A 20,406-nucleotide genomic window follows, 5' to 3' on the forward strand; every position below is an offset into this window, starting at 1 on the left:
GTTGGTTTTTGCTAAATAAACCGAGAGCAGCACAATGTAGAGACGAGACTGTTTCCAGAGATGTGATTTTCACTATAGGACTAGTAAACCTGCTGCCAGGTAGTCCTCCATATTCATGAGCTCTGTATAACCTCGCCTCCAGCACTGATGAGCACCTTTCCACCTATGCACAATGTACACAGGAAGCTGCCAATCAGTAGTGTGGGTGGAGTTATAGAGAGCTCAGCATTTAGAGAACTGCTAGATCTACTACAGGTAAAACTGTGATTTTATCAAAACTGCAGCAAGCAGCCCAACTGGGGCAAACTGCCCCAACATGCTGCTCTCAGATGGGTTAGCAAATTTCTGGTGACAGATTCCATTTAAAGCAAACCTGTCAGCAGTTTTGGACGATATAAGATGCGGCCACTGCCTTTCATGGCTTATCCACAGCATTCTATAATGCTGTAAGATAAACCCCCGATCGGACTTGAAAGAGAAGAAAAAAAAGTTTTATTAAACTCACCCGGGAGACGGTCCAGTCTGATGAGTGTTGCAGATCCGGGTCCAGCGCCTCCCATCTTCTTGCGATGCCGCCCTCCTGCTTCTTCATTGCTCCCCGGCATCCCGCTCCTGTGCAAGTGTACTTATCTGCCCTGTTGAGGGCAGACCAAAGTACTGCAGTGTGCAGGCGCCAGGAAAGGTCAGAGAGGCCTAAGCGCCGTCGCACTGTAGTACTTTGCTCTGCCCTCAACAGGGCAGATAAGTACACCTGCACAGGAGTGCGATGCCGGGGGGCGATGAAGCAAGCAGGAGGGGGTCGTCGCAAAAAGATGGGAGGCGCCGGACCCGGACCTGCGACACCCATCGGACCGGACCGCCCCCCCTGGGTGAGTATAATAAAAGCTATTTTTCTTATCTTTCAGGTTGGATCAGGGCTTATCTACAGCATTATAGAAAGGCAGTGGCCATACTTTATATTGGCCAAAACTGTTGACAGGTTCACTTTAAGGACATTTTCACAGGAACATACTTAACCTTTATCATTTTTTTGCATTTAATATTTTTTCCATAAATAGGCTAAAATTTCAATAGAAAAAAAAGAAAAATCTTTCTCGTAAGAATATATTGATCTAAAATCTGCAAGGAACAATAATGTAAACTCCAGCTTTATTGATTACCTGGTACATGTCTAAAAAACATACAACATGCCTTTACCTGCTAAGATGTGGTACAAGAATGAAAGAATCCAGAGCGTATACATCAGTGATCACCAATATTTCTGACTTTCAGAGCCACATTGAACTCCGAGAGAGGGTCATGAGCCACATCCAGCTCCCACTCCCTCACAGTATTGGCAACCAAAGCCCCCCATTACGGGTATAAATGTGGTACTCACAGGTACGCAGGACGCAGTGACGAGGCGCGAGACGGTTGGTGCTTTTAGTATTAACATTTATAGGCTTAGAGGTAACTGTCCTCAGTTGTAGCCTGACCAACCAAAGGGGTAACAAGAATTGCCCTCACAGGGGCTCTATACAAGCAAACACAAACTGGGTAGAACACGACTACGTCAGGCAAGAGCCGGTCACTATAGGGCCGCGGTATGGCCGATTACGGGTCCTTAATTATATAGTCAACTTAGCCGTCCAGACGTTCCTCGCCGTTCGGGATGGTTGTCGCTGGGCCCAGTTGCTGAAGCGTTGACGAAGTCTTCTAGTGCTCCGGCGCTCCGGTGACACTGGAGCACCACAGGCCCCAGAGGAGTCATTGGACGGATGGGCCGCAGCCCCCGGACTGGGGCAAGCGGCAGCGATGTGAAGTGGCGAGGGGCAGGCCACCTGCACAGCTAACAGCTGCGACGGGGAATCCGTGGCGAGCAACGGCCCCGCCCTTGCCGCGGACTGGAGCAGAACAGTGGTGGCCGGCAGCGGCACTGGACTTGCCGCGGCCACGGGTAAGAGCAGGGCGGTCTCAGGTGGCGGGAGACAGGCCGCAGCCGCGGGCCGGAGCGAGGCGGCAATGGCCGCGAGCGACCGCGGGCAGGGGCAAGGCGGCAGCAGCCACGAGCTGAGGTGAGAAAGTGACCATGGGCAGAAGCGGGGCAGCGGCTATCGGACGGTCGTCTGGGCGCCGTCCCTCTGATGTCCTCGAGGAACGTCTGTCTTGGCTCTGATAAGTCGCTCTGGTTCTCAGTCGCTCCCACGGTCTCCTGCTGCTTCTGTCCCAGTCTGCTGACTCACGGTGACTAGCGTTCCCCGCCCCTTTTATACTGGCTCCTCCCCCAGCCCGTCTGTCCATCTCAACGGTCCATCCCTGAACTCTGTCCCCAAGGAACAGTTTCCCCCGTAGCCTAGGTGACGGTCCCCTTGGTTCCGGCCCAGACACTCGGCGGGGGCCCTTCTTCCCACATAATGACCAAAGCTTTTCCACAGAATTCACCCAGAAGCATAATACAAAGATCCAGGGGTTTGCTCCTAAAATACCTCCATTCAGCATTTTCCCTTTAAGTACTCCCAACACACTGTCATATCCAGCTTCAAGCACCTCCTCTGACAGGTAGTATCATCCTGTCTCCAGCGCACTATACTTAAATTATGTCTAAACCCCTAAGGCTGGTTTCACACTTGCGTTTTATTGCGCTGCGTTTTTGCGCATAAATGCGCATGCGTTTTTTTCTCCTATACTTAACATGGGTGCGCATAGTCATGCGTTTGTATGTACATGCGTTTTTTTGTAGTGTGCGCCCGGGCGCACAAAATGCATCCTGTTGCATTTTTTGTGCGCCCGACCTGTCTCAAAAAAACGCATGCGCACACAATGCGCACGAAATTCACCCAAAAACACATTATAGTCTATGGGTGCGCTGTTTTGTAAAAAATATGCGCAAAAACAAGAAACCGCATAAAAAACGCATGATGCTTTTTTATGCGTGTTTACACTGCGCATGCAGCGCAAAAATATGCAAGTGTGAAAGTAGCCTGAGACCAGTATTTGTGTATCCAGATCTGATTTTCTGTGCAAGGCTACCCACAAAATTCACCATTTTGAGATGTTCTATTCATACCTGTTTGCTAGACGTGGAGCTAATTCACTAGTTGGCAGACAGCCGCGAGCCACAATTCATGGGACCACAAGCCACATGTGGCTCCCGAGCTACAGGTTGGGGACCCCTGGTATGCATATTGCTCAGTTCAAAGATTAAAAATTGCTGACTTTTGGGAATGAGCATTCCTAGGAACACTCGTTCCCAATGATCGTACAGGTAAAATACTTGTTCTTTGATGGAAATGATCTTTACTAGTGATGAGTGAGTATACTCATTACTCGAGCTTTCCCGAGCATGCTCAGGTGGTCTCCGAGTATTTGGAAGTGCTTGGAGATTTAGTTTCTGTCGCCGTAGCTGCATGATTTGCGGCTGCTAGACAGCCTGAATACATGTGGGGATTTCCTAACAAACAGGCAATCCACACATGTATTCAGGCTGTCTAGCAGCCACAAACCATGCAGTTACGGAGACAGAAACTAAATCTCCGAGCACATCCAAATAATCGGAGATCACCTGAGCATGCTCAGGAGAACTCGAGTAACTCGCTCATCACTAATCTTTACACTTTCTTACAAATCATGGTCCTCAGCATTGCATTGTGATGTGTAAACAGGACCTATGACAACAACAGCCAATGTGCACAGATCGATTATATTACTGATAGTCCTGTGTGCAAAAGAAAGGTGGTCTACCTTTGTAAACAGGCTATTAACCACCAATCAGCATTCAAGCAGATGATTGGAGGTGGACTAAAACAGCAAATCAGGTGATTTAAGCCCACCCTTATTAAACAACACTGTAGAAAAAGTACAAGAGTGCTCTTTATTCCTCTGGCAACTACATAAAGAACTACGCATTATTCTCCAGGTATTGTGGCATGAATCCAGGTGAAAATTCAAAGAAAAAAGCTGCTTGAGTTACATGTATTATATCAGATTTTGCCAGGAATTTGCACCAAATTTTGACATTCACATTAGTTAAAATCTGCATCCAAATCTGACATGCGATGGACATAAAATCCAGAAACGTAGGTCTTTTTCTAAATGGCTTTTTTATACACAGCTTCTGGCAGATATGTAATAAAAACTCAGCCACATTTTCATTTATTAACACAAAATACAAAGAACAAAATTCTGCAGAGTAACTGCCCTGTGTGAATATAGAATTATTATTGCCAAACAAGGGAGAATGTGTTTTTAACCCCTTCGCAACCCAGCCTGTTTTCACCTTTCTGACCCGGCCAATTTTTACAATTCTGACCACTGTCCATTTATGAGGTAATAACTCTGGAACACTTCAAATGGATCCCACTGATTCTGAGAATGTTTTCTCGTGACATATTGTACTCTATGATAGCAGTAAAATTTCTTCGATATGACTTGCGTTTTTTGTGAAAAAAAAAACAAAAAACAAATTTGGCGAAAATTTTGAAAATTTTGCAATTTTCCAACTTTTAATTTTTATGCCCTTAAAGTAGAGAGTCACATCGCACAAAACAGTTAATAAATAACATTTCCCACATATCTACTTAACACCAGAACAATTTTGGAACCAACTTTTTTTTTCTTAGGGAGTTATAAGGGTTAAAACTTGACCAGCGATTACTCATTTTTACAACAAATTTTACAAAACCATTTTTTTAGCGACCACATCACATCTGAAGTGACTTTGAGGGGTCTATATGATAGAAAATACCCCAAAGTGACACCATTCTAAAAACTGCACCCCTCAAGGTACTCAAAACCATATTCAAGAAGTCTATTAACCCTTCAGGTGCTTCACAGGAATTTTTGGAATGTTTAAAAAAAATGAACATTTAACTTTTTTTCACAAAAAATTTACTTCAGATGCAATTTGTTTTATTTTACCAAGGGTAACAGGAGAAATTGGACCCCAAAAGTTGTTATACAATTTGTCCTGAGTATGCTGATACCCCATATATGCAGGTAAACCACTGGTTGGGCGCATGGCAGAGCTTGAAAGGGAAGGAATGCCGTTTGACTTTTTCAATGCAAAATTGGCTGGAATTGAGATGGGACACCGTGTCGCATTTCAAGAGCCCCTGACGTGCCTAAACAGTGGAGATCCCCCACAAGTGACAACATTTTGGAAAGTAGACCACCTAAGGAACTTATCTAGATGTGTGGTTAGCACATTGAACCCCCAAGTGCTTCACAGAAGATTATAATGTAGAGCCATAAAAGTAAAAAAACTTATTTTTTTCACAAAAATGATATTTTCGCCCCCACTTTTTTATTTTCCCAAGGTTAACAGGAGAAATTGGACCCCAAAAGTTGTTGTGCAATTTGTCCTGAGTATGTTGATACCCCATATGTGGGGGTAAACCACTGCTTGGGTGCATGGTAGAGCTCGGAAGGGAAGGAGCGCCATTTGACTTTTCAATGCAAAATTGGCTGGGATAGAGATCAGACGCCATGTCGCATTTGGAGAGCCCCTGATGTGCCTAAACAGTGGAAACCCCCCAATTCTTACTCCAACCCTAACCCCCAACACACCCCTAACTCTAATCCCAACCCTAACACATCCCTAATCACAACCCTAACCCCAACCCCAACTTTAGCCCCAACCCTAACCTTAACTTTAACCCCAACCCTAACTTTAACCCCAACCCTAATGGGAAAATGGAAAAAAATACTTTTTTTATTTTATTATTTTTCCCTAACTAAGGGGGTGATAAAGGGGGGGTTTGATCTATTTATAGCGGGTTTTTATGTTTGGCAGCTGTCACACACTAAAAGATGCTTTTGATTGCAAAAAATAATTTTTGTATCACCACATTTTGAAAGCTATAATTTTTCCATATTTTGGCCCACAGAGTCATGTGGGGTCTTGTTTTTTGTGGGACGAGTTGACGTTTTTATTGGTACCATTTTTTGGGCACATGACCTTTTTTGATCGCTTTTTATTCAGATATTTTGGAGACAGAATGAACAAAAAACAGCAATTCATGAATTTCTTTTGGGGGGCGTTTATACCGTTCCACGTTTGGGTAAATTGATAAAGCAGTTTTATTCTTCAGGTCAGTACGATTACAGTGATACCTCATTTATATCATTTTTTTATGTTTTGGCGCTTTTATACAACAAAAACTATTTTATAGAAAAAAATAATTATTTTTGCATCGCTTTATTCTGAAAGCTATAACCTTTTCAATTTTCTGGTGATGGAGTTGTATGGCAGCTTGTTTTTTGTGGGACAAGATGATGTTTTCAGCGGTACCATGTTTATTTATATCCGTCTTTTTGATTGCGTGTTATTCCACTTTTTGTTCGGTGGTAAGATGATAAATCATTGTTTTTTTGCCTTGCTTTTTTTTTTAAAAATGGTGTTCACTAAAGAGGTTAACTAGAGGGAAAATTTTATAGAGAAGGTCGTTACAGACACGACGATACCAAATAAGTGTACTTTTGTTTTTTTTTATTTCCATAAATGTATTTATTAGTAAAATATTTAATTTTTTTTTTTTATTTATTTGGGGTTTTTTAATACATTTTTACATATAATAATTTTTTTTAACTTTATTACATTGTCCCAGGATGGGACATGACTATTTAAAGTCAGATCTTGATCTGACGCTTTGCACTGCACTGTGTCAGATCAGCAATCTGACAGGTAGTGTAGGAGGCTTGCCAGCATCTGCTCTCAGCAGGCGGTGACAAGCCAACTCACTGAAGGACCCGGAAGGACCTCGCGGCCATCTTGGAGCCGGGGGTCTCCATGGAGACCACCGAAACAACGCGATCGCACTGCGTTGTTCCGGTGGGAGTGTGCAGGGAGCCCCCTCCCTGCGCGATTGGTCTATATGCCGCTGTCAGTACTGACAGCCTCATCAGAGGGGTTAAATGCCCATGATTGGTGCTAGCACCGATTGTGGGCGTCGCTGCGGGTTGTCAGCTGTCATATACAGCTGACACCCACAACCAATCACCGTGGCACTCAGCGTGAGGCCGCGGTCATCGTGCCGCCATACTAGTACTGCTGCGGGCAGAAATGCAGTTCCTGCAGAGCAGTGCTAGTACCCAGCTAAAAGAAATACATTAAACAACCTACAAAATAAATAAGACTAATTCTATACAGCACAGAAAGGACCAAACATTATAAACAAAAAGAGTGGATAAAGTACAATCATGCCCATGGGGCTGCACCCTGATAAGTCCTCTCCCAGACACACTTCTCACCAAACACACACAATGATAACAATAATAAGCAATCTATGACCCATTATAGATATGCATTTAATAAGATAGCAAGTGAACGCAAAAATTACTCCAATACAATACAACCAGATCAAGGGTCTCTGGTGGTTTTCACTTTCCTACTCTCTATAATTTATGTATTTAACAGATCTCTAACTATGAAAATAATAGCTCAACGAGTTTTAAATGATTCACTGGGTAAAATGGAATTAATAAGAAACCTAACAATAGTGACACTTTAAATATAGGTTGACAGGTTATACCATAAAACAGTGTGATATGAAGCTCTACTAGTATATGGCTTATTATAATAGGTTACTAAAAATATATAGGACTTATTATGAGATCATCATGATAACAATGTAATAGATATGAGCAAAGATATAAAATACACGTAACAGATATAAGCAAAAATAGATATAGGAAAAGAGGGGATGCGTACAGCAGACAATAAAATTATTCCGCATAGTTAGGTTGAAAGACGTGATTTACTGCAAGGAAACTTCAAATCAATGTCTGTGCTCCAAGAACTGAGATTATATTCTAGTTATCTAAAAGCCCATGAACAGCAACATTCTGCATCAGAATTACAATTGTTAAAGGTCAAAATTGTTTCTTCAGACAATTTGTCAAAGATTACAGCCAGGGGGAGTAGTATCTCAGATCCACCCACTGTATTTTTAGAGCAAAAGCTCCCTGCTGCCCCCTATCATCCAAACAATTATGTGACTGTTTCACTAATAGGCAGTAATCAAGAAGCTTACAGTGAGCGTATGGTATATACACCTCTTATTCCCATGCATATAATATATGTATAAACTCCCGATACAGTCACTGCAAACTCCACGATAACCCAAGACTACTCACTGCCACCACCAGTCATTTTACAGGCTGACTGGAGGCCTGGTTATGGTAGTGTTTGGTTTTAGGGTGTGGGTTACAGAACAAAAAGAATAGAAGTATAAAATTTTATGTTTAATCCAAAACGATGCAGTGTTTATAAAAATATAGAAAAGATATTACAAAGGGGACAAAACAATACAGCATATAAAATTATAGGAAATAAAAGAGATTAACAAAAGAACTTACTAGGCTGCTCACAGAGATGATTCAGCTTAGTGGATGGAAGCAATACGTTTCGAACCTCTGGTTACGGGATCAAGCCTACACTGATTTGTATCTTCCTCAGCAAATGTTAAAGGAACCTTGGACAATGCTATTTACCTGCTGATGTGGGGTTAATCGGCAATAAATTGTGATACAAAGCTGGCCGTCTTACTGAAAGTGTAGCTACCGATAGACAATGAACTTTGTTCCACCTGATAGTCACCAGCTTCCAGTCATAGAGGCTATGCCCAGAGTGGCTTCAGTCACTGCTCACCGCACTAAAATCATGCCTCGGGACATGAAAGATAGATTGCTCTACACTCATACTCTGCAGACCTGGTGGTCAATCTAAGTCCTGGGTGTGATTACAGCCTCTGCTCACAGCATAGTGAGTATAGTGTCACCACGCCAGCTTCTAGTCTACAGCGGCTGCTCACAGCACTATAAAGGCCCTGTTACACATAACGATGTCCCAGCGATCCCACCAACGATCTGACATGATGGGATCGCTGGGACATCGTTAGGCTGATCACTGGTGAGCTGTCACAAGACAGCCCCTCCAGCGATCAGGACCAGCGACGCTGGACGCTGGTTTCCAAGGTAAACATCGGGTATCCAAGAGCCGCTCGACTCCTGGATACCCAATGTTTACATTAGAAACCAGCGTCCAGCGTCCAGCGTCGCTGATCGCTGGTCTCTCGCTGCCACATGCAGCGATGCGTGCTGGCCAGCAGGAGACCAGCGATGGAAAAACGGCCCAGGCCGATCGAGCACGATCAGCGATAACCGGCAGGGGGGCCGGTCGCTGATCCCCATCACACACAGTGATCTCGCTGGAGAGATCGCTGATGTGTCACAAAATCAGCACTCTCGCTAGCGAGATCGCTGTGTATGACGGGACCTTAAGCCGAGGTTGTAATCACATGGCGGCTTACAGGAATAAAGTTCATTTTCTCCCGGAAGTTCCACTTTCAGTAAGACTGACGAAAGCTTTGTAATGCAATTTACCGGCAGATTAACCCTACAATATGTCTGCAGATAAATAGTTTTATCTGACGAGAAGGGTTCCCTCTAACTGAAAAAGTTTTTTGACAAATACCAAACTGTCATGGTTAGAAAACTAAATGAGAGCAAGCTCAAATTGGCAGGTCTTGTGAATTGCTCCCAGTATGCAGTGGTTAGTGCCTAAAAAAGGGTCCAACAAAGGAAAAACTGCTAACAGAATCATGGGTGCCCAAGGCCGAGTGATGTGCGTCTTAATGGAAAGCTAATGCTGTCTGGCCCAATTTCACAAAAGATCTAATGTACAACATATTGATGAAGAAGTTAATGCTGGCTATGGTATAAAAATATTAGGATGGGCATTTCAGCTTGATGTATATGGGGTTGTGCATCTGCAGATCGTCCAGAATGCCTATGATGGCCATCGTCCACTGGCAAAATTGCTGGCAATTTGCATGTTAGCATAGGAACTGTACCACTCTTCGAAGTAACGGTGCATGAATTATCTTTTACTTAAAAGATGCTGTCAGTTCATAATATATTGGCAGTCCCCACCCAAAGTATCATTTTAATCAGTATAACGGCACTGACCTGACACTGTCTGTAGTTTACTCAGCATAATCCTGCTGACAGGTTCAAGTTAACTTTTATTAACCCCTTCATGACATGCGCCATACATGTACGGCGCACGTCAGGTCTCCCCCTTTGATGCTGACTCTGGCGCTGAGCCCACATCTTTTCCTACACATATCAGATGATTTCAACAGCTGACATGTGCCCCTAACCTGTTAAATGTTGCTGCCAATTTATGACAGCGGAATTTAACATGATCACGTCACTAATTCCGCCCATCGGTGCCCGTGTCACATGACCGTGGGTCACCAATTGGTAGGCATAACAACTCGGGGTCATTGTCGGATAGCTATGCGTGCCGCCCAGTGGTTGGCGCTTATAGCAAGTGAGCATTTCTGCTACACAGAACAGGGCTGAAGCCCTTATCTTTGTAGCACAAGTGATCGGATGATCGCAGCTTCTAATCTGTTGAGACTATTGAAGCAAGTGTAAAGTAAAAAAAATGTTTTTAAAAATCAAAACATTGCATTAACACGAAAATGCTCATAGCAATTCAGCTATGACAACCATAGAGGTCTGCTGGATAACTCTAGATGTCATTAAAACCCATCGGTGACCCGGGATCATGTGACGAAGTCATCAATGAGCGGGATTTCCGGTGTTTCGGGTAAGCACGCGTTAAATGCCCCTGTCAGAGATTGACAGTGGCATTTAACAGGTTAACAGCTGCGGGTGGATCGCGATTCCACCCGCGGTTGTTAGAGGCTCATATCAGCTTTTCAAAACTATTACGCCCATCGTCGTAAAGGGGGTTAAAGGATGAATCCACTGAAGTGGATGCCATTGCTTATACTACCCCCCAGTTGGAGGAATGTGATGCTCATTACTCCTGAAAAGAAATACATATGCCATTCTCCTGATGAATCAGCTTCTGAGGAAACACGTCGGGAGGCACACAGGGTCAGTCTGTGGTTGGCTAGCATTAAAAGAGTTAGTTGCGGACTGACCTTGTAAGGGCCGGAGTCTTGGGTATCAGGGTCAGTTTGTTACCAAGGACTGGCAGAGACAAAAACTGGAACCCATTGGAAGGTGCCAAAAAAATCAGAGAAAATTGCAGAAATCACAAAACTAGCGAGATTGTTCTATTAATTTGCAGCTTCTTGAGTATACCGTACGGCGGCTCTGTTAAGCCAAATCTAGTTGGCATCCCATCCCTAAGTGTTGAAAAATTAATACACTTGCCCTCTATATTGTGTGACCATTGTCAACATATTTTTTCTCTACAGGGATATGGGCTTTGACTATGTCACTAATTGTTCTACCTTTATAATACTATTTTAAATTCGCTAGTAAAAGTTTTAGTTACACATTTTTGCTATTTCTCTGATAAACCTCGGATTTGGCGACTGGGGATAATAGGAACATTCCCCTACATATTTTCCTATATAATACCATGACACATAATACCTACAGTACCTAAACATTATTGGAGATCAAAGACAACGCTTCCTTAGGCCCCTTTCACACCTCACGTGTCTCAGGTACGTGTGGTGACTGTATTCTCATGTACCGGAGACACTGACACACGTAGACCCATTCAAATGAATGGGTCTATGCACATGTCAGCGTGTTTTCACGGACCATGTGTCCATGTGCAAAACACACAGACATGTCCATTATCACCCAGACACACGGGCTGGTGGACGGATGACTTGTCATTCATCCAGACTGTGCACATGGACATCCAGAGCGTATGGGCACAGACACATTGAGGACTGAGCCTTAGCTAGGTTAAAATTAGCTTTAATAAATATGTTGCTTGAGTTAAATATTTTTTTGCATTTCACGAGACATGACATCAAACAAGTGACATCTGGTTTCTTGCATCTGAAAGTCATATTATCTAGTGGAAATATATGGAAATTGATGAATCATCATTTGTCATTAGAGGCCAGCCTTAGATAAATTACTCACAAGTTCGAAGACTTGCATGCAGATCAGAAAAATGTAAATAAAATCAGAATTACCCTGTGAGCATAAGGAAAAAAAATAAGGAATAATTTACAGATCTATAGCAAAACATATTAACGGCAATCTGTCAGCAGGATTTCACCCCCCCAAACTATATATTTGTACATGTAGCTCCTTCAAAGACAAGTCCAGCAATACCTTTACATGACAATCCATAGCCTAGAATCCTCTGTTACACCAGCTCTATTCCCCACCCAGCACTGCCGTCTGCCTTCTCCTGCTTGACTGAAAGCTCCATTGCCGGAGGTCACACAGCATAGAGGCTGTCAGGTAAGCAGAAGGCGGGCAGGGAATAGAGCTGGAGGGACATAACCTTCAGATCTACACATAAATCTTCAGCCTCATTTACATATCAATTCAAAGCTGATTTTTCAGTAATGGGGGAATGGACTTAACATGTAAAGGTATTCCTGAACTACATAAACATATAAATAGTTTGGGAGGGGTGAAATTTTGCTGACAGATTCCTTTTAATACACAAAGTATACCAAGCAGAAGGAAATTGTTGAGTTTTGCAACAGAATAATTTGATGCATAAATTTTATGAGGTGGCCTTACTCAGATGTATTCACGTTCTGTGTATTTCAAAAGTAGAACACTTACCCATTATAGTCTATGGGGTTGTTTACATACCCATTTTTTTTGTGGACCAGGGCCTCATTTCATCTAATCAATTTCTACAGAATTCTGCTGTAAATTACTTTGAAAAGAAACAAAATTTTTGCGCAAATCAAAGATGCGTAAAACGTTGCAACATTCGCCATTTTTACATCAGTCTCTCACAGCTATGCCAAAATGGGCAAATTTGGGACGGGACGGGGACGTGACACCACAGCTCATCTAACTCATGAAGATCTGGGATTTTACTCATTTCAGAAATCTTACTCTAGTTCAGTCAGCAACAGGAATAAGATTTTTGGCGTGGTACATGAAAGTGCACGTCATTGGACGCTCCTGATTCATTAAGAGAAAATTGTCGGTTTTGATGAATCGAGGCCCAAGTGTCTACAAAAATAAAACAGAGACATGTCTGCTTTGGATCCAAGTAACTGATCAAACTTGCCAATTCAAATCAATATTTTCATGAAAAAGATGCACATAGATGCTGTCTATGTGTTATCCAAGTGCTGTTCATGGTCTACTGTTTAACACATAGGAGAAGTTTGATTTTTCTTTTTGCTCACAAGAAAAACAGATGTCATACTGATGAGAAAAATGAACTCTAGTATCAAAAATGGATGAAAATTGGACTGGGCATGTGCCATATAAGTGTCATGGTTTGCTCAGCTTGTGGGATTACGTAGTTCAGAGGTAAATGTGGACGGCCTCGCTCTGAGATTCTGGGAGGCTTTTTATAGCCTCATTGTGGGCTCATTCCTCGTCGCTTATACTCAGACCCTTGGCCGAGTGTGTGACCCTGGTGTGCTTAGTGACTGAGACTTTATGCTTGTTTGGTTTTGATCCGGTTCTGTCCCTTTTACGAGTTCTGCCTGTCCCCTTTGTACTGCTCTGCTATCTCTGTGTATGACTCTTTTGCCTTGGACCTGACTACGCTCTGATTTCCCCTCTTGTACTGCGTTGCTATCTCGGTGTATGATTCTTTGCTTACGTTCTGACTACTCTCTGCTTGACCCTCTGGTACCGCGCCGCCCTCTCCATGTACGACCCCCTCATTTGTCTGACCTGCGTTTCCCTTGCCACTACTACAGAATCCCTATTGTAGAATCCTACAGTCATCTCCAGCAGTGGGACGCTAAGCCCCGCCACTGTGGTCACATGATCGTAGGTCCTTGAACTCCTTTCTACCTTTAGTGTCGCAGGTCCTATTCTCAGAACCTTCCCTGCTGTTTCGGACCCCGGGCCCTCCCGTAGTCTGGGTGAGTTACCCTGCTCAGCCGCGGCAGTCTGCCAGTGCTGGTAGGATCCTGATAATAAGTCACACTATGTCTGTCTAAATGTCAACGTATACATCCATCAAGGTCTCTTTTATCATGCAAAATGGGGAAACACAATGTTAGGAACAAAGGCTGTGCAAATATTTTAACAGGAGAATTCTATTATTTCATTTATTTCTAGGGTTTGTTTGATGAATTTGAAATTCTGTCATGTAAAATAGTTGGATATAAAATGCAATCAAAGTAAGAGTCACATATTTTTTTTGATGACTCTTGTTCTTCCAAATGATGTACTTCTTACAAATTCTGCCTGGGGTATTTGAGTACATCAGACACCTTCAAAAGTTCCATGGTGACAAATCTATATGATGCTGAATTACAGCAGGGTCAAGTATACCCAGCAGTTTTAAGGCACATTCAGACATCTTTAAATCGGTCCGAGATTGGACCACAAAGCACAGATTGCCTGTGAATTTCCTGATCCAAGTGTGACAGCTTCATAGAAAGAAATGTATAAAGCTGTCACACTCGGGTTGGACCAATTTGCATGGCTGCCTGAATGCTCTCTTATTCTGTTAACACTGTTATATTTCCTCAAAACTATCTTAGCCTGTAACGTAAATCATAATTGCTATTGCACATACAAGTTTGGGTTCACTAAATTTACCATTTTTTTCAGAGCTTGTAAAACCTCTTTAAAGAGTTATTCTCAACCAGCGTGTTAAGCAGCACACAGCTTTCCAGTCTCTGGACTTTCTTGCTGCTGGGTGGTGGGCACTCCTTCTTGAGTGACAGTTCTGGTTACTAGCAGAACTATAGCAGTAGCAGAACTAGTGCTCACTGCTATAGTGCAATACATTCAGCTTTGATAGAGATAACAGGGCCTTTGAATAAGCACATGGTTGGGAACAGTGAGAGCAGTGATTAGGAGAACTCCTCTAGAAGCTATTGGTGGAAGTCAGGGCTTTTGATTTTATAGAATAGACAACAGGTTAGGGGCTGAAAAAAGGGGGAAGGAGATGAGCAGCTTGCTGCTCTTTAGAAATTAATGGCTGGGATCTCAGGAGTCAACTCCTCAGGATGGAATGTAATTACTGTACATACTTGGCCAGGCTCTGGTGGTTGATTTCCTTGGTATCAAGCTGTAGACTATATAAGTTAAAAGCCCTGACTACAGGAGTATGAAACCAGATAGAAAAAGCAAGTCCGTTGCAAATGAATTTGCTTATTTTCGTTCTGTGTAACTAACTATACGAATATAGGTCACTTGACTATTTAAATAGTTCTGATTGCTGCTGTTTAACCATTAAAACAGGAAATGTACTTTTATCAAACTTTGCATTAAGTCAATATTACAGGCAGATATACTGTATGATAGTTTGTAAGACAATCTTATCAGAGAAATTTGCTTCCTTCCCCAATTATCCACTTTTTTCCCTTTACCCTGCCTCCTGAACTTAACATCCGCTATTAAAAACAGCTCAACTCTGTCTTGCTCAAGCAAGATGGACTGCCAGCACAACGAGGTGTCAGATACACATTTTACTATACTCTACGGAAAGGGGAGGTGGGGAGGAGGACTATGGAGCAAAGAGACACAAAGATTTTATTAACATGCCAAGCCACGGGGAAAATTATCATCCTGCCAGGACAAAACCCTTTAAAGGATTGTGCTGAGTAGTAACCTACAGACAGTGTCAGGTTTGCGCCGTTATATGTAAGAAGCGCACCACATCAATCCACTCCACAGTCTGCCCCGAAGCACAAGAATTTCATTAACTGAAAACTGAAAATGAAGATTAATCAACAATCACAAGACTGATTTCATCAACCAAGGTATCATTTTGATCAGTATAACGGCACCAACTTGACAGTGTCTGTAGGTCACTTAGCACAATCCTGCTGACAGGTTCCCTTTACGGTCCGGGGAGCTAAAATGATAGCCATCTGGTAAACTAAGTATGGTATCCCTGAACGCGATTGGTTGACAGATCGATAACATTTTCTTCACTAAAATTGCCATGGGTAAATTATGTTTTATTTATATTTAATATTCAATAGCTCAAGTTTATGTCAATCAATTATATTTATTGTTTCTGCAGACTACTATTCCAAAGAGAGGTCCAACAATTAATAAGAAATCTAGATGACAACTAGAGTTGAGCAAAAAAGATTGGCAGGACCCTGATCTGTCATCCTTGTCGGTATTTGACTGTCAACATCCTGAGTGAATCTCACATAAGCCTAGACACTAGGTCTCATGTGATGTCATAACGCACATCATGAGTGCCTAGCAATCAGAAAAGGCTCCCAAGAAGCCTGCATTTCAGTACCGCCTGAGAAAGTATGTTGTGCCATGTCTGGCTTTCACGGAGCAAGATTGTGGTTGCCAGCCCAGGGTCCTTTGAATATTTTTGGTCAAGCGACCTATGCTTTAGGCCCAAGAAACAGATTCCAGACTATATTTTAATCCTTCTAAGTACAATGTCTGCATTGAGTTTGTATGCTCTCCCAATGTGGGCGTAAGTCTCCTCAGGGTACTTTGGATTACACCCACACTCAAAAGAATACTTATAGGGAATTTGTAATAAAATAATCCAAAATAAATCTCTAAATATATATTGCCTTGATTTCTAATTGCAATTTCTACCTTTGACACATTGAATTTACTATGTCTACATTTGATGTCAGCCTTTGTTATGGAAATACCAGAACAGTCCTCGAACCTGGACCCCATTCAGATGAATGGGCGGCCCAAACATCCATTGTTTGCCAATCTGTCATCTGCATGAGCGCCAGCAGCTGTGACCGAAGGTAAAAGTTTACCACTGATCACAGATGCGTTGGGTGATGTAGACTACTATTCCCTTCAGCCTGCTGCTGCTAATAACAGCAAGAGCAGGCACAGCTGATGGCAGTATTTATCAGCTGGCGCCTACACTATAAATAAATAAAATAAAAAAATGACATGGGGTTTTGATATTTTAGATACATATCTGCAAGGCAAGACTGACAGCTCTGGACTGCAACCCTCAGCTGTCAGCTTTATCATGGCTGGTTATCAAGAATAGTAATAAATAATTTAAAAAAAAGGGCACAGGTCCCCCCAATTGTTGACAACTAGCTCGCTAAAGCAGACGAGTGTCTGGTATTCTCATGCTGGCAAATGGCCATTGATGTGAGTATAACTATGTTTGTTATTTATGAATAAAATTGTAAAACGGTGTGTATTTTTATTTCAAATAACGGACTTTATTCATGGTGTTCTTTTACTAACCTAATGACTATGGGGTTAGTAATGAAGAGGCATCTTATAGATGCCTCTCTATTACTAACTGTTAAGCTTGATGTCACCTGAAAATACAAAGGGGACATCAACCCCACAAATATGAACCCCACTTGCCAGTGCCACAGGGCATGTAGGAAGAGCCAGGCAAAGCACCAGAATTGGCACATCTAATAGATGTGCCTTTTCTGTGGTGGCTGATGGCTGGTCTTTTAAGGAGAGGGGCAATATCCATGGCCCCTTACCAGCCTGAAGAGCACATAAACAACCCTTTAAAAACATGAATTTATTAGTTAATCATTAAAAAACACCTAGCCCTGTGCACGGTATAATATAAAACAAGGAGTAATATGGGTACCAAAATAAACCACTAATACTTAAAATACAGTGATAGATAAGTGACATGGTACTTAGATGCATCCATCACAGTAGTTAAAACAAATAATTCTCAATACTACTATCAATGGTTAGTGGCAATAAATCCAGGTCATATCACAAAAAGGCCTCTTTAACCCTGGGATCAATGCTAAGCTGTACCTGCCTAGCAGTGGAGGTTAACGGGATTTGTCCTTGCTAGACATGCAGACATACTAGTCTAGACAATATAGGCCCTATTCTAAGCAAGGCACATAAGCACACCATCAATAAATAAAAAAAACTCATTGCGTTTCAGATGTCTTAGTGTCAGTCCCCATGCCCTGACGCATTTCCCCAAGAATGTGGATCATTAGGCTAGTTTCACATTTGCGCTTTTGAGCGCAGCGACGGCCGTCGCTAAGCCCCGCCCCCTGCCGCGCCTCCGCCGGTAGCTCCGCGGAGGCGCGGCTGGGGGCGGGGCTTAGCGAAGGCCATGCGCAGGCCGTCGCTGCGCTCAAAAGCGCAAATGTGAAACTAGCCTTAGCAGGTCAAATTAGAGATGATGGTGGAGATAGAGATAACTGCAGACAAGCAGAGTGATCAGGAGCCCCTTACCAGCCCAGAATACTAGTCCCCAGCTGTTTGGTTTAGCTTGGCTGGTTATCACAAATGGGGAGGACCCCACGCTGTTTTTAAAAATATTTAAATTATTTAAAAAAACTGTATGGGGACCTCTCTATTCTTGATAACCAGCCATGATAAAGCTGACAGCTGAGGCTTACAGCCCGCAGCTGTCAGTTTTACCATGCTAGCTATCAAAAATAGAAAGACCCCACTCTAGTTTTTATTATTATTTAATTATACCACAGATGCCGGCTGTAGCATATTCCCATCAGCCGCGCCTACTTTCACTGTTAATAGCGGCAGCAAGCATAGGCTAATGGGAATAGTACTCACATCAGCCAATAACTCTGTGATCGGAGGTAAGCTTTTTACCACCAATCACAGCTGTTGGAGCTCTGTCAGGCAGTAATGATCTTACCGCCGACCCAATGTTTGGGGTGCTGAACGCGAACAGTAACAAAGACTTCCTGGAGAAGTCCCGTGTTTGGGGTCCATGCCCGAACAGTAGGTGTTTGGTATGGACCCTGAACTTTACTGTTCAGGTTTGCCCATCACTACTCCTTACACCTCACTAGACCTTCTCTTTTGAAGATACTCTGATCCAATTTTCAAGCCATCACAATTTGGCCCATGCCAAAGTCACGCAGATATTTATGTTTACCCATTTTTACTTCATCAACCTCAAGAACTGAATGTTCACTTGCTGTGTAATATATCCTGGCTTATGACAAGTGCCATTGTGATGAGATAATCAATTTTACTCATTTCATCCATCAGTGGATTTAGGGTCACCCATGGTGAGCCAGTATCTGCACAATTTTCTTTCACAATTGTGCATCCATTTACCCACCACGGTTGGACGGAGTCTCAGGTTTGTGGTTAGCCACATCGATTGTCTGCATCCTAAATGTTATGATGGATTGTGTTTATTTTCCTTTATTTTTTTAGTGTCTTACCTAAAGGCAACACAGGGTTTAGTGATGGTTAAGGTCTGAAACTCAATTCAGCGCTTTCAATGTAAATTATTGAATTTAATTCTCTTTAAGGCATCTCTTGCATATGAAGGAACAGCAGGTTGTAGTCAGGCCATTCTAAGCACTAGCAGTGTATGAAAGTATATTAAGTGCTTATATCATGTAGGTATCTTGCTGAGATTGTCCACAATATATTTCCCTAGAGCCAATGCAGAAACACTGATCATTTAAAACATGAGATTAAATTGTGTTTGACGTTCTGTCACTGTATTTAGCGGAAAAAAAATTACAACATAACATTACTAACATACTGGACAAAAAGTAGAAAAACTGCAGGGAAACAAAAGCACATAAGACCATTGGGTAATACACTTTTAGCTGCAAGGGAAAGTAAAAGGAACGTTCCTAATCTGACCAGGTTGTGTGCGCGCAGATCTCCTATGAACACCTGTAGATATCAGTGTCACACTGTGACAGTTTTTGATAAGGAAGGGGGTGTTCAAACTGTCCCTGGAACTGGGAACCTAACTATCCCTGTCCCAGGGGTACTCTTGAAGGTAGAGAAGCCCAAGTCTCTGACCTTACTATGCTCCTATTAAATCCACCACAACAGCAACCCCAAATTCCTGAAAGCGAAGGGAATAGATAGGGTCCAACTAGGGATTGGAGGAGGAGACTACGAAAAATAACTTCTCAAAAAAGAGACAAAATGAATTGTCTCCTTAAAAAACAAATCACCCCAAGGTGTCTAAATGAAAATGTGAGGTTCAATCCGTACATTGACTAGCACAAATTTTAATTGTTACTTTATATGTGTTTATTGCACTACGCACTTTTTTAATTAACTATATGCTAATGGAATAATGTCCTCATAGATTCATATTCTTGACCCACAGTATATAACACAGCATACAGTATTACATCTGATTTGTCTATCTCAAATAGAAGGAATTCCAAAAGATTGCAAATGGGCTATGGCTGGAGACTGAACATCGTCTGTTTGGGCGTGCAGTGTAACTACAACTTCCCGCTGTCAAGACATTTATGGCTCCTGCAAAAATATATTTTATATCATGCACTCATCCAGTATGGTACTGTAATGATATTTTGTAATTACCTGGCACAATATGGCAATGGCTCTGTATGATTTATGCATTGTATCATTGTATACCTTTTGTTTATTATGTATACATGTGGTCAAAATTGTTGGTACCCCTCGTTTAATGACAGAAAAATCCACCATGGTCACAGATATAACTTGAATCTGACAAAAGTAATAATAAATCAAAAAGCTATGAAAATGAACAAATGA

The 20,406-nt window shown here is 42.4% G+C and overlaps 1 protein-coding gene across 6 annotated transcripts in view; it reads right to left on the minus strand.

Moving 5' to 3' along the window:
* The window catches only part of PPFIA2 (PTPRF interacting protein alpha 2), a 592,307-nt gene that overhangs the window by 337,648 nt on the left and 234,253 nt on the right, over window positions 1-20,406 (minus strand). The window lies entirely within an intron of this gene.

The sequence above is a fragment of the Dendrobates tinctorius genome, unplaced genomic scaffold (assembly GCF_039654945.1).
Source record: "Dendrobates tinctorius isolate UK_male_01 unplaced genomic scaffold, ASM3965494v1 ptg000241l, whole genome shotgun sequence".
In the NCBI taxonomy this organism is placed as follows: domain Eukaryota; kingdom Metazoa; phylum Chordata; class Amphibia; order Anura; family Dendrobatidae; genus Dendrobates; species Dendrobates tinctorius.